General features: G+C 37.8%; 1 protein-coding gene and 1 non-coding gene across 3 annotated transcripts in view; one reads left to right on the top strand and one right to left on the bottom strand.

Moving 5' to 3' along the window:
• Window positions 1-15,193, bottom strand: part of SEMA3D (semaphorin 3D) — a 209,139-nt gene that overhangs the window by 92,605 nt on the left and 101,341 nt on the right. The window lies entirely within an intron of this gene.
• Window positions 1,534-1,640, top strand: LOC118901411. Its single transcript, XR_005021384.1, has one exon. It is a non-coding gene; the product is annotated as a U6 spliceosomal RNA (small nuclear RNA).

Raw genomic sequence — 15,193 nt, 5'->3', positions numbered from 1 at the left:
AGCTATCATTTTAATTATGATTTATGGTGAGATTTTCTTTTACTTGCCCATTCTAGTCATTAGAATAAGGGTTTTTTTTTTTTAAAATATTCCTTTTGATCCCTTTTGGTAAACAATATAAAGAGATAAAATTTCACATAACTCAATCTAAAAATAAAGCAAAACAAAAAAAGACCAAGATTTCCACACACTCTTATACTTACATAGGATTGGCAGAAATATGTTCATCAAGTAACATATTTGTTTCTCAATAATCTTTTGAAGTGACATACATAATGTGACATATATATCTCTATCTCTATCTATCTGTATAAAAGCATTCCACCACTTCCGTATATTTCTAGTCAAACCGTGTGTACGTGTGTAGATGGATACAGAGGGGGAAAAGAGTAAGAAACAAAGAGAGATAGATACATAGAGGGAGAGAGAGATGTTAAATCTGATTGGGTATAGAGTACTTCATACATAGTATCAAGTTTCAGCATCATTTACACAAAAGCCCAAGAGGTACCTGAGATCTTGAAATTATTTCAGTAGCCCAGGTAGTACACTTTGAGATTGCCTCACTCTCAGACAGAAATCACACCCCACACTTAAAAATACAAAGTCCACAATATCTATAAAAGGCCCTCTTGATCATTAATTAGGTAATGGGAAAGTTTTGAGGTAGTGATTATTACTACTCTCTTTGCTTGTTGAATTTGTTAAAAGTAAGATGACATACACATTTTCTTGCACTTTGGTGCTTTGAACACTCAGCATCATGCCATATTAAAAGTTCCATTAAGCAAGACAAGCAAAACACATACCACTATTTCTAAAAGTTGATGCAGCTGTATTACTCCTTTAGAAAGTTACCCACAGACATTTTTCTTTCACTTATCAAAGAGAGGCATACCAGAAGCAGAGGTGCTACTTGCATAATTGCCATATTTTAATTGTCCTGAAATATTCCCACAGAATGCTAGTTCTTAACATTGTATGATGTACCAGATACAGCTTTTAAGCTATCATTTTGGTGGGAGTAGTCTTCAGGACCTTGGAGCCTAGACATCAAGGATCTCAAATATGTACAAAGCTGCTCTCTCCACCCACATGTAGCACAGACATCAGAAATCAAACAGATCCTTTCTGTGGATCCTGATAAGCCCAAGAATTTCTCTCAACATAGTTATCTACTGTGTAACCACTAATTGATCCACTACAAAATAATTAGGGGCTGCAAATTGGTTTTAATTTGAGTGCTAATCTTAGAGATCAAGTTGGTAACAGAAAACTACATGCGAAAGAAGAGAAGTAAATAAGTTTACAAAATGTCTCCACTTGAAGATGATAATTTATGTGTTAAAGTTTTAAAACAAGTATGTCTGATAAGTCAGTTTCCATATTCAGTAATTTACTGACCTAACCATGTTAGTATGTTTATGCTGTTTTCATAGTATTTCATAATTGAAATTGATCATTTCCAAAAAATTAATTTTTGCCTGTTACACTTGGAAGGATCAAATACTAACCTCTAATAATATATATGTAGTGCTCACTTTGGCAGCACCTATACTAAAATTGGAATGACATAGAGAAGATTAGCCTGGCCCCTGCACAAGGATGACATGCAAATTCATGAAGGGTTACATATTTTAAAAAAAAGAATGAGTAAAAATATGTACATATCTGTTTCCTTCAGAGTTATAGAATGTAGATTACTAGTATGAAAAGAGATCATTCTGATGAAATAACATTGTCTTCACTGTCACTTTGCATATGCTTATATGCTATAAAGTTAAATTATAAGCACATTTTTCAAAAGAGATTTAATATTAATTTCCTTATGAAATGATAGCAGGAGATGTATGCATTTAAAAATACAATCTATGATCTAGTTATCTTATGTTGATTTTATTTGCTTATCTCTATCCAAAATCCAAAATGGTTTGTTTTTTGAAGCCTATTTACTTCACTTTGAAGACAAATAGGCAGGAGGAACTCACAGTAAAATGCTGCAATGTCTCTAACAATTACTGTTTCATTTATAAGTTATATAATTAATTAACAGTTATCATTTCATAACGTGAAATGTCAGGCACTTTATTTTTAATTATTTAATCTTAGGCAAGTTACAGAAACATTCAAATAATGATAAGGCCTTATAACAACATCCTAAGGAAATTCTAATTATATCTGCTCTTTGTTTCATCTTTGGAAAAGCAATTTAATTGACTCAAGTTAGCAAGTGCAAGGTCAGTCAAATGCCCTTTGGCCTAATTCAGAGATGCCAAGACAACTGAATGGAATACACAAGAGGAAGTTACAACTTGTTCATAAAACCTAAGTAAAGACAAAAACTCACAGCCTTAAAAATGCAAGTGGCCATCTCTGTCAACGAACAGGATTCAAGTTTTTGACTGGTTGTAAAAAGGTTGGGAAAATGCTGCTCTAAATGCCATATGATACAAGGATTTGAACAACGAAGGGAAGAGTGACTACTCCAGAGTGTCAGTTCCAAGGACAGAGAGAGGTAGGAGATCTGAGCTCAAAGACCGAAGTACTGGGAAAAAAGGACAGGAGAGCCAGCGGTAAAGCGCGTAAAACTGAAAGCGGCTGGGGTAGAGAGTGTTACAGAAGGGAAGTTTCAATTCTCAAGGTTTGCATCTAATCGCCCACATAGCTTCGTTCATGAAGTCTTGGATGAGAACTGTCTCTCCCTTTCCTGTTTTAGGACTCAGCCCAAAGCCTCTTTGACATTTAGCTTTCTTCCATCAACCAGCTCCGAATTCCAGTACACTCGCGTCTACCACATCCATCTGCCCCCTTCTTTTTGCAAGTAGATTTAGTTTGGGACCTTTTCCTGGCATAAAGAGCAATGAACTGCAGTGGAATTGGAAGATGTGGGTTCGAGTCTCTGCTGCACCACTTGTTAGCAGCGAATGCTGCACTGCCAAATATCATCTTAGCATTATCCGCAGAACGAGCTTGTTCTACCTGGAATGGCAGGAGCTCAATAAATAAACTGCATGAAAATGAGAGAAATGCTACTGTATCATACAAATTAAAAGTAAATTTAAGAAATCCACAAATGGGTTGGTGATTTTGAACTTGTGGTGCAATTACACTTGTGGATAGATTTCAAAATTTTGTGAGGAATACAAGTCACAGTCTCCCTTCTCTTCTTACAGGAAGTATATGACTCATTAAAGTTGAGTGGCCACTGATACTAACTGACAAGGGACATTGTGTTTTCTTCCTACCCTCTTTAGCACCTGGCACAGCCCACATACATAAAAAGTACTCGGAAATTATTGAAAAGTGATCTGCAAAGTTTCCTTTAAAACTGGAGACAGAGAAAGAGTCCTTGTCGAGTTCCGGCAGAAGTCTGAGCAGTCTGACAACATCCTGACAGCCCATTACAGTGACCAGATGGGACCTGCACATCAGCACCCGGGCGGGGGAGCCCGCCCATCCATGAACGAGGCAATTGTTTCACCTCTGTGATTACCAGACAGCATGTGCTCCGCAGGCAATAGGAGCAGATTAATCACCGTGAAACTAAGCAGGGTGCCTTATACCAAAACTTAACTTATTGGGGAGTCCACAGGGTTTCCAAGGGTTTATATTTTCTTTATTTCAAGTATTAACTAAGAATAAAGAGTGGCAATTTTCTTTTATCAATAACTTGATTTCAAATGAGAAGTTATTTATTCTCAGTCTTTTCGCCTAAATAATAGACTTCCAGGGTCACACGTTAGATGAGAACGTCTTATGCAGCCATGAAATGAGTTAATGAACTAGAGTCAGAAGGTCATTCTGATTTATAAAAGCATTTCTGCTTATACTCAATATAAAGCAAGCTAGTACAGGATCCCTGTGTATGAAAACCCTCTTGTTCTAGACTTCCTTAAGGAAAGGGAAATAACAAAGTCCTTTTCATACTACACAAAAAAAGGGTGTTTAAATATGCCACCGAAAATTATTATAGTTAAAATTATAAACTCATTTCGATTAGTGATTTTTCTAATAACAATGATTAAAATAGGAGACTATTTTGATGAATTTCAAGTAAACTGACTAATTTTTATAATTACGTACCTCATTTTCATGTTAAATAAGGAGAAAAATAATACGAAATTACATTACAATTGCTGGGAAGAAGAAAAAAAAAACGTTAATAGAGTCATTCCATGTTTATAAATGTGACAGTCTGCTCAAAAAGAAAGTCAATCTTCTTAAGAGTGTCTGAGTTCTAGCTTTTAAGTGTTTTAAGTTTACCAATGTTTCCTTTTAAATAGTTCTGATTGTTTTTTGGTTAATAAACAAAATAAAGTTCTTAAATGTGGGGACCTAAATTTTATTAGCAAGGTGAAATGAAATTGTCTCAAGTTATTCCATAAAAATATGGAGTTCTCTTTTAGGTAGGTTATAAATTTATATTGCTTTGACACATTGCTTTTCATTTTAAAACCCATAGGAAAACTTCCTTGTTTTCTGCCAGAAACATATTTAGTGCTTTTTACCTTAAAAACAAACGTCAATTACATTAAACATAAAAATTTAAAGTATTATACTGCTTTTGCCTTCAACACTGTAAATTTAGCTAATAGGTTTTTGTTGGGGCCCGGTTAATGATCTTCACCTTTGTTTAGCTAACATGGCAATTCTTTGAACATTTTATGTAAAACATTTAATTTTGACACATATCAGTTTCAAGAAAAAATATTTTTAATTAAAAAGAAAAAAGATAATTAAGTATTGTCTCAAAACGAAAGTAAACTATTTGAAGACTAAGTGTTAGATTATTTTAAAATGGATCATTGCATGTCTTACACGCTCGTTTATTAGATTCTCGGTTATGGCTTAGCTTTGCTAGAACCCAACAGAAATACTATTAAAAAACATGGGAAACAAGATGTAAAACAGCAAATGTTTTGAATAAGGCTATTAATATCCAAAATGCAAATAACACTAATAAGGATACTGACATTCCCCATTTGGTTACTCCTATGATTCTAGAGTGTATACATCAGGAATGATATACAATGAGCTTGCCTGTTATATTTGGAGGTAAAGCAACATTCTTTTGAGAGCTCATTTTATGGCTTAGATATTAGAGCAAGATGTTAAAAAAAGAAATTTTAGCTGAGAAAAAATTTAAAATGAGATGCTAGCTGAGGATGCAAAACTCTTCAAAGTTGGTGGCCAAGAATCATTTAGATGATTTCACCTATGTTCAAGCTATACAATAGTTGGACACTGGAACTTACAAAGTTTTTTCCTTTCCCTTGAAAAGGATATTTTGTCTGAGACAGTTGTGTCATGTGTCTTACAAGCCCCAGGGTAAGAAGCAGGTGCCAGGGAAGGGGCTTTGATGGGACCTCAAGAAGCACTTACTGTTGAACATGCCATTTGTGGGACATTGTGGACAAATGTCTAAAGGGTGAGAGAGACTGACAGGTTTCAGTGGACACAGAGGCCAGGCTCAGTGGCTATACTGATATCACCCTGAACTTCTAGAGTGTGTCCAGGAAAATACACAAGACAGCTTCCTATGGAACAGATGGGAGACATGGTCATGCAAAAATGCGATGGCATGAGGTCACCTGAGGTCCTGTTCAAGAAGGCTGAGTGAAAAGACTTCAGAAGTTAACATCTGGTGGAACTGCAACCTGTCTCAGATAAAGAATGAGGACACACCAGTCAGAGGAGAAATGCAGCCACGCTTATCCAGAAAATTGCAAGGGAAAGAACTCCAGAAAGAGGAAATTCCAGAAACTCACAGAGGGGCCAATGAAAGAAAAGTCACCCTTCTTTAAGCGTCTGACAAGATCAGAAAGTTGAGAAATGAGGTCCCTCTGACAATGGCAAAAGACATTTTCCTGAACCCCTCTCCTCTTCTCTTCTCCTGATACGACACCATAGGGTCAGACACTGACTGTAGCAGCTTAGAGAAGAAGAGGAGCGCAGTCAGGGTCAGGAGAGAAGAAGCCTCTGAACGTCTCCCTACTCAGGAACCCGCCCTCCCTCCCATGGCGTGCCCAAATGGGGACAGGTAGAGCGAGGGAAGGTTCAATTTTAAATGAGGTTGGACACTCTGTTACATTAGACTGGACCTTTTAATTGCTGGAAAACAACTGTCTGTACTCTCTAAGAGTGACCTTGAAAGCCATGGGGTCTGCTGGAGTCATCAAACAGGTCCAGGGAGAAGACCCAGTCCCACAGAGCAGATTGAAAGGGACTGTGGGAGGTAAAATAAAGTTGTTTATTATTATACTCCATGAGTTGACATAACGGTTGCTGCTGGATTAGTAGGTAAAATAAATAACAACCGTAGTCTCAGAATAAGTTTATTTCTCATTGGTCTACTCATCTGCCTCTATAACCCACCTGAAAAACGAGAGAAGACAAAAGAAAGAAAACCAAGAAACAAATGCTTCATTAATAGATACAAAAGCAGTACTTAGCTTAATAAATCATTCCCTTTGTGACCTGTTTGCTTACATCCTGGTTTAGAGACTCACTCCACCTAAGCATGGTTTGAACTGCTTCCAAAATGAGTAACATTTTCAGATGGAAGGATCCCAACAATTCATTAACTCAAGAAGCCAACTAAGTAGCATAACCAGAGAGGATTGGACATTTTTTTTTTACTGTCAATCATGACTCCATTAAAAAAAAGAGAGAGGAGGAGAGAGGGAGAGAGTTTCAGCTTGTATATATTACTCCTAAAGTTTACATAGAGAGGGCTCTGGATTTTACATGAATTATTGCTAGGACTACTTAAGGCCAGCTGAGGTGGAGAATGTTCGCTTGTAGTCAGTGACAGATGCCATGTAGTTCAGGATAATTTGTTTAGAAACCATAGGTCCTTAAACCATATTGTACAAGTGTCAAACACTTTCATTATTATGATGTCTACACTGAACAGGTTTCTCATGCATCACTTATAAATTAATGATAAATGGATATAAATGTCTACAGCTGACCACATTTTTCAAGGACTATTAAAATTCCTCTGACTCTAGAGATGGGGTAGGTTAAGGGCAGGGAAACCTAGTTTCTTTAACTTGAACTATGAGAAATTTACACATGGAGGGGAGAAATGACTCTCTTCTACTCTGTTTCTCCAACATGTTTTCCCCCATCCTAGCTGGACAAGGAAATAATAAACCTTATGGTCCAAATCCAAATACAAACTATTTAATTAAATTGTTAACAATAATTTACATTTACTCATCCATTTTGGACTAATTCAAATCCCATGCACAACATGTGATCTTTTTTCCCCTTCCCTAAATTCCTACTATGTGCTCTGTCTCATTATTTTGGACATTTAAAAATTTTCTGACTTTTATTTTAACTGTGTTATGTCTTATCTTCCTAAGTAGGGCATGAGCAATGACAAGACCTGAGTTTTATATTCTGTTAGACGTTCTTAGCACCAAGAGTAGATACTCAAATTTTTCTATGAAAAAAATAAACAAACAAAAAACCCTGACTAAAGTAGGACAAAATAAAGAAAATTATTCAAAGTTCAGTTACTAAAAAGTATTCCAAGTTTTACTTCTACAAACACATACAATAAGTTTCAATCCCAGAGACTGACAAAACCAAATCAAAGCAGCATTATTTTAGACATAATTCTGCTAGGAAATACTTTCAACGATGCTTAAGTCATATTTAGTTATTTGATTTTTTAAAAATATGTTCTCTGTACATTAAATATTTAGTGGATAATGCTAAAAACTAGTACTACAGAATAATGATGTAGTCTTTAATTCTCTGAGTTAAGTTGTAATGTATTCCCTCCTGACGATGTCACCCTCAACAACAGTTAACAATACTGAAGGGAGAAAACTGACAGAGTATCAGCAAATGTGTAGAAATCTGCAGCAGATTAGATTTTACAAAGCTTAGATTAAATAAAGAATCATAGAGAAGTTTTATAGAGGCAAATGAACTCTTACATAAGCAAGAGAAGTATTTGTACATGTTAGCAGATTTTTCAATCTTTACAATGCAGTGTGGAGAAAAATTATTTCAAGGATTTTTACTTGCAATGAATACTTTCTAAGATATCTCCTGAAAGAAAAATAAATCCTTCCAGATAATTTCCTTGTAGAACTAGCTAATCGTTATAATTTTCTCTGAAGAGAAAATATACACTCTTCTTTTTGATTGTCTGAGAAAACTTTTATGTTTGCCTCAGGAAATCTACATTAATTAGAAAAAAAAAAGTCCCCTAAGCAAATTATTTTTTTCAGAGAACTTGTTTTCTACTCCCTCTCTTTAAGTGTAGTGATCAACGAGATTGATTCCTGAACACTTCTTCCACCTAAAGCAGTTGATTGATATAAGCAAATCACAGCTTCCCCAGCACTCTTTCAAGTAAGTATAAGAATTGGAATTGACATGTTTCTGGCCAATGAGATGTGAGGGAGAGTTCTTTAAAAGGTTTCCTTGCTCCTAAGGATAAGACATAGTGAGTAATGGTCTTTAATTACTTTACATTTCCTTGTTTGGATGTGACCCATGAAACTGTTATAGCCACTTTGCTACCAACCTAAGGATAATGCCAACACCAACAATGGCAGACAGAAGAGACAGAAAGAACTGGATCATTTACAACATTGTTAAGTAGATGATATTACCATTTACATAGCCACTCAAACTCTGTACATTATTCTTATTCTATAATATAACAAATTTCCTTATTTTTTACCAGCCCAAGTAAGATGTCTTTTAAGCTGACAGCACACTAATTGATTAAAGAGTAGTATATTGGTAGCACACTCAAGAGAGGAAAAGATAACAAAATTACCAACTCAAAAAACAAAATGAACATTATTTAGTATCCTTTATGTGTAAGACACTGTACTATGTACTAAAGGAGAATCAGAAGTGCAGAAAAAATAGTTCCCCTATTCAAGGAGTATATAATTAAGAGGGTCATATATTTACACAAATGGATAATAATAGTTCTATCAGATAGGACATCTGACACTGGTATAAATATATAAAATGCTCTAGTAAACACAAAGAAGAGTTATGTCTCCTGAGGATAAGGAAGCCTTGGGGAGCAAGAGGCGGTAAAAGAGCAGTATTAGGTAAGTGCCTTCAAAATCAAAGAGTGAGATGAGCAAGAAAGTGAATGTCAATTTCAAAGAGTTGTAGCAAAAGCACAAAACTTGAAAGTTATTCATTTTGTAACATGGCAGTTAGAGTAAAAGAAAGAGAGAAAGAGGAAAGCAGAAAGTAAAGTACTAGTGAAAGAACGAGGAAGAGTGGATAAAAATGAGACTGGAAACAGAGCAGAAATGGGTGGGAAGGGCCTTAGAAGTCAATAGACTGGAAACAGAGCAGAAATGGGTGGGAAGGGCCTTGAAGTTTATTCAAGTTCCTTGGAAATCAAGAACTCCCAGAAGCATGTAAACAGGGAAGAAATATGATCAGATTTTTGTTTTTTAAGAGATAATACGATGGTCATGGTGAATGGATGAGATGGGGAGAAAACGGAGATTCTCTTTCACAAGATAAACCCAGATGAATAACGGTATTATCACTTATACTAGAGAAAAATATTGAAGGGCTTGCCACCTTCTCAGCGTGGCCTGTCGGCTGAGGCTTTTGTTGGTACTGCGTCACAGCTTGGTTCTCCCCTTGTCTAATGCTACTTCCTTAGTGATGCCCTCACAAGTGTTGATCCCAAGAACACTCCCTTACAAATATCCTATAAGCTAATCTTCATATCATAGTTGGCCTCTGGGGGAACTCAACCTACAACAAAGCTGTTGGGAGTGGTTAAATACAGTTCCAGATCTTTGTCCTTGGAATGGGATCACTTATGTCTCGATCTGATTACTCCATTTTGACCTAGTGTTGGGGGAAGGGAATGTTGAATCAATGTGCATTATCTGTCCCAAACCTGTCCCAGAGAGGAATCCACAGGGTACCTGAACTAAAGAGAGGCCTTAGGGAGCAACTCTAGAAAAAGCCTACTTAAATACTGAGGCATCACATCCCTGGTGATGCTTATACTTGCCCTTAGGTCTATTAAGTCCCTGTAGAAATAATTTTTTAAAAAAGATCAGAATCTTATCTCTCTTACCAAAATGTCAGAGAGTTAAAAAAGAAATTCAGTCTACTTAATCTTTACTTTCTAGATGGAAGAAATGCCCTGAAAGGTCTAATTTTGACTTTCTCCCTCTACAGCCATTTACTCATCAAAGTTTATTGATCATATACCTGCCCCATTCATTGCAGGAGATTCAAAATCTAGTCTGAAAAGAGTAAAGATAATAACAAGGATATTATTAAATATTTATTATGAATCACTTTTGTAAACGATTTTGCTATTACTTCTGGTGATTCCACTCTAAAGGCTTGTGACAATTATGAAATGACAATGGCTATTTTTCAATAGGCACTTCAAATAAACATATATCCTAAATTTTGATACTTCAAATACTCTCTACAGATTTTTTTTTTAATTTCCCAGAGGAAAAGATTCCCAACCAGTCACTCATAACTCAATTATGTGTTGTAGATTGCTTTAACTCTAAAGAATACAACGGACATCCTTCAGCCGCAGAGTCCCAACATGTGTGGTTTCTTCCACAGAGGAGTCTGGATTTTTGCGGAGGGGCACTGAGCCAACGCAAACCACGTAGGTCTAAACACTGCTAAACTACTACATCTTGACACTTACTTGCTACTGTGGAGTAAGTACCTTTTAGCACTGGTGTGATTTATATCCATTTTAAAGGTGGATACCTACATAAACATAAATTCTTACCTTTACATGCATAATCCCTTTATGAATGGTTCATTTTACAAAGATAAAGAAAAATCAGTTAGGCAGAAAATCTCTAGTACAGACCCTAATTTTATAATGTGTTCAAATGACCATTTATTTCAATAACATCATATGGGAAAGCAATATTTCACAAACATTTATTTTATTAAATATTAGCACATTTCAAGCATGGAATATGGCCAAAGAGAGATTTGCTTAAAATAGCCACAGAAGGAAGTTAGCTATCAGAATTTATTTTAAGCAATGATCTAATACACTCAGTTCAGATAAATGGACTTTTTCTTCCAATCCCTGAAGGCAGAGAACAGCACAAGAACAAATTCCCTTAAAAGTATGAATTGATTTTTGCTATTTTCTAAGACTGAGACATATTTGGAAAACTGCTTTGTTAGCTATGTAGTGTCTTTTAAAGCAAAACTTCAAAGTTGAATAGGATTTTCTTTGGCCTCTTTCATAAAAACAGTCATCCCCTACTAAGATATTTACTGATGATTAAGATATTAGTTGATACCATCTATAGGCTCTACTAGGAGTATGAGTACTTAAAAAAAAATTCCTAAGGAAAAAATACACCCTTAAGAATAAATGGGGAGGAGCTTCAAGATGGCGGAAGAGTAAGACACGGAGATCACCTTCCTCCCCACAGATACATCAGAAATACATCTACACGTGGAACTGCTCCTATAGAACACCCACTGAATGCCGGCAGAAGACCTCAGACCTCCCAAAAGGCAAGAAACTCCCCACGTACCTGGGTAGGGCAAAAGAAAAAATAAATAACAGAGGCAAAAGAATAAGGACGGGACCTGCACCTCTGGGACGGAGCTGTGAAGGAGGAAAGGTTTCCACACACTAGGAAGCCCCTTCACTGGGGAGACGGGGGGGTGGCAGGAGGGGAGCTTCGGAGCCACGGAGGAGAGCGCAGCGACAGGGGTGCAGAGGGCAAAGCGGAGAGATTCCTGCACAGAGGATCAGTGCCGACCAGCACTCACCAGCCCGAGAGGCTTGTCTGCTCACCCGACGGGGCAGGCGGGGGCTGGGAGCTGAGGCTTGGGCTTTGGAGGTCGGATCCCAGGGAGAGGACTGGGGTTGGCTGCGTGAACACAGCCTGAAGGGGCTAGTGCGCCATGGCTAGCCGGGAGGGAGTCCAGGAAAAAGTCTGGACCTGCCAAAGAGGCAAGAGACATTTTCTTGCCTCTTTGTTTCCTGGTGCGCGAGGAGAGGGGATTAAGAGCGCCGCTTAAAGGAGCTCCAGAGACGGGCGTGAGCCGCGGCTATCAGCGCGGACCCCAGAGACGGGCATGAGACGCTAAGGCTGCTGCTGCCGCCACCAAGAAGCCTGTGTGCAAGCACAGGTCACTATCCACCCCTCCCCTCCCGGGAGCCTGTGCAGTCCGCCACTGCCAGGGTCCCGAGATCCAGGGACAACTTCCCCGGGAGAACGCACGTTGCGCCTCAGGCTGGTGCAACGTCACGCTGGCCTCTGCCGCCGCAGGCTCACCCCGCATCCATACCCCTCCCTCCCCCCGGCCTGAGTGAGCCAGAGCCCCCGAATCAGCTGCTCCTTTAACCCCGTCCTGTCTGAGCGAAGAACAGAGGCAACCTACACGCAGAGGCAGGTCCAAATCCAAAGATGAACCCCAGGAGCTGTGTGAACAAAGAAGAGAAAGAGAAATCTCTCCCAGCAGCCTCAGGAGCAGTGGATTAAATCTCCACAATCAACTTGATGTACCCTGCATCTGTGGCAGACCTGAAGAGACAACGAATCATCCCAAATTGAGGAGGTGGACTTTGGGAGCAAAGATATATATATTTTTTCCCCTTTTTCTCTTTTTGTGAGTGTGTATGTGTATGCTTCTGTGTGTGATTTTGTCTGTATAGCTTTGCTTTTACCATTAGTCCTAAGGTTCTGTCCATCCATTTCTTTTTTTGTTTGTCGTTTTTTTTTACTTTTTAAAATTTTTTCTTAATAATTATTTTTTTATTTTAATAACTTTATTTTATTTTATCTTCTTTCTTTGTTTCTATTTTTTCTCCCTTTTATTCTGCGCCGTGTGGAAGAAAGGCTCTTGGTGCTGCAGACAGGAGTCACTGCTGTGCCTCTGAGGTGGGAGAGCCAACTTCAGGACACTGGTCCACAAGAGACCTCCCAGCTCCACATAATATCAAACGGTGAAAATCTCCCAGAGAGCTCCATCTCAACACCAAGACCCAGCTTCACTCAATGACCAGCAAGCTACAGTGCTGGACACCCTATGCCAAACAACTAGCAAGACAGGAACACAACCCCATCCATTAGCACAGAGGCTGCCTAAAATCATAATATGGCCACAGACACCCCAAAACACACCACCAGACGTGGACCTGCCCACCAGAAAGACAATATCCAGCTTCATCCACCAGAACACAGGCACTAGTCCCCTCCAGCAGGAAGGCTACACAACCCACTGAACCAACCATAGCCACTGGGAAAAGACACCAAAAACAACAGGAAATATGAACCTGTAGCCTGCGAAAAGGAGACCCCAAACACAGTAAGTTAAGCAAAATGAGAAGACAGAAAAACACACAGCAGATGAAGGAGCAAGGTAAAAACCCACCAGACCTAACAAATGAAGAGGAAATAGGCAGTCTACCTGCAAAAGAATTCAGAATAATGATAGTAAAGATGATCCAAAATCTTGGAAATAGAATAGAGAAAATAAAAGAAACGTCTAACAAGGACCTAGAAGAACTAAAGAGCAAACAAACAATGATGAACAACACAATAAATGAAATTTAAAATTCTCTAGAAGGGATCAATAGCAGAATAACTGAGGCAGAAGAACGGATAAGTGACCTGGAAGACAAAATAATGGAAATAACTACTGCAGAGCAGAATAAAGAAAAAAGAATGAAAAGAACTGAGGACAGTCTCAGAGACCTCTGGGACAACATTAAACGCACCAACATTCGAATTATAGGGGTCCCAGAAGAAGAAGAGAAAAAGAAAGGGACTGAGAAAATATCTGAAGAGATTATAGTTGAAAACTTCCCTAATATGGGAAAGGAAATAGTTAATCAAGTCCAGAAAGCACACAGAGTCCCATACAGGATAAATCCAACGAGAAACACGCCAAAACACATGTTAATCAAACTGTCAAAAACTAAATACAAAGAAAACATATTAAAAGCAGCAAGGGAAAAACAACAAATAACACACAAGGGAATCCCCATAAGGTTAACAGCTGATCTTTCAGCAGGAAATTCTGCAAGCCAGAGAGAATGGCAGGACATATTTAAAGTGATGAAGGAGAAAAACTTACAACCAAGATTACTCTACCCAGCAAGGATCTCATTCAGATTTGATGGAGAAATTAAAACCTTTACAGACAAGCAAAAGCTAAGAGAATTCAGCACCACCAAACCAGCTTTACAACAAATGCTAAAGGAACTTCTCTAGGCAGGAAACACAAGAGAAGGAAAAGACCTACAATAACAAACCCAAAACAATTAAGAAAATGGGAATAGGAACATACATATCGATAATTACCTTAAATGTAAATGGATTAAATGCTCCAACCAAAAGACATAGACTGGCTGAATGGATACAAAAATGAGACCCGTATATATGCTGTCTACAAGAGACCCACTTCAGACCTAGGGACACATACAGACTGCAAGTGAGGGGATGGAAAAAGATATTCCATGCAAATGGAAATGAAAAGAAAGCTGGAGTAGCCAATTCTCATATCAGACAAAATAGACTTTAAAATAAAGACTATTACAAGAGACAAAGAAGGACACTACATAATGATCAAGGGATCAATCCAAGAAGAAGATATAACAATTGTAAATATTTATGCACCCAACACAGGAGAACTTCAATATATAAGGCAAATACTAACAGCCATAAAAGGGGAAATCGACAGTAACACAATCATAGTAGGGGACTTTAACACCCCACTTTCACCAATGCACAGATCATCCAAAATGAAAATAAATAAGGAAACACAAGTTTTAAATGATACATTAAACAAGATGGACTTAATTGATATTTATAGGACATTCCATCCAAAAACAGCAGAATACAATTTCTTCTCAAGTGCTCATGGAACATTCTCCAGGATAGATCATATCTTGGGTCACAAATCAAGCCTTGGTAAAATTAAGAAAATTGAAATCGTATCAAGTATCTTTTCCGACCACAACACTATGAGACTAGATAACAATTACAGGAAAAAAATCTGTAAAATATACAAACACATGGAGGCTAAACAGTACACTACTTAATAACCAAGAGATCACTGAAGAAATCAAAGAGGAAATAAAAAAATACCTAGAAACAAATGACAATGAAAACAGGACGACTCAAAACCTATGGGATGCAGCAAAAGCAGTTCTAAGAGG

This window comes from Balaenoptera musculus, chromosome 9 (assembly GCF_009873245.2).
Source record: "Balaenoptera musculus isolate JJ_BM4_2016_0621 chromosome 9, mBalMus1.pri.v3, whole genome shotgun sequence".
NCBI lineage: Eukaryota > Metazoa > Chordata > Mammalia > Artiodactyla > Balaenopteridae > Balaenoptera > Balaenoptera musculus.
Note: the sequence above shows the minus strand (reverse complement) of the source record. Positions and strands in the feature narration are given on the sequence as shown.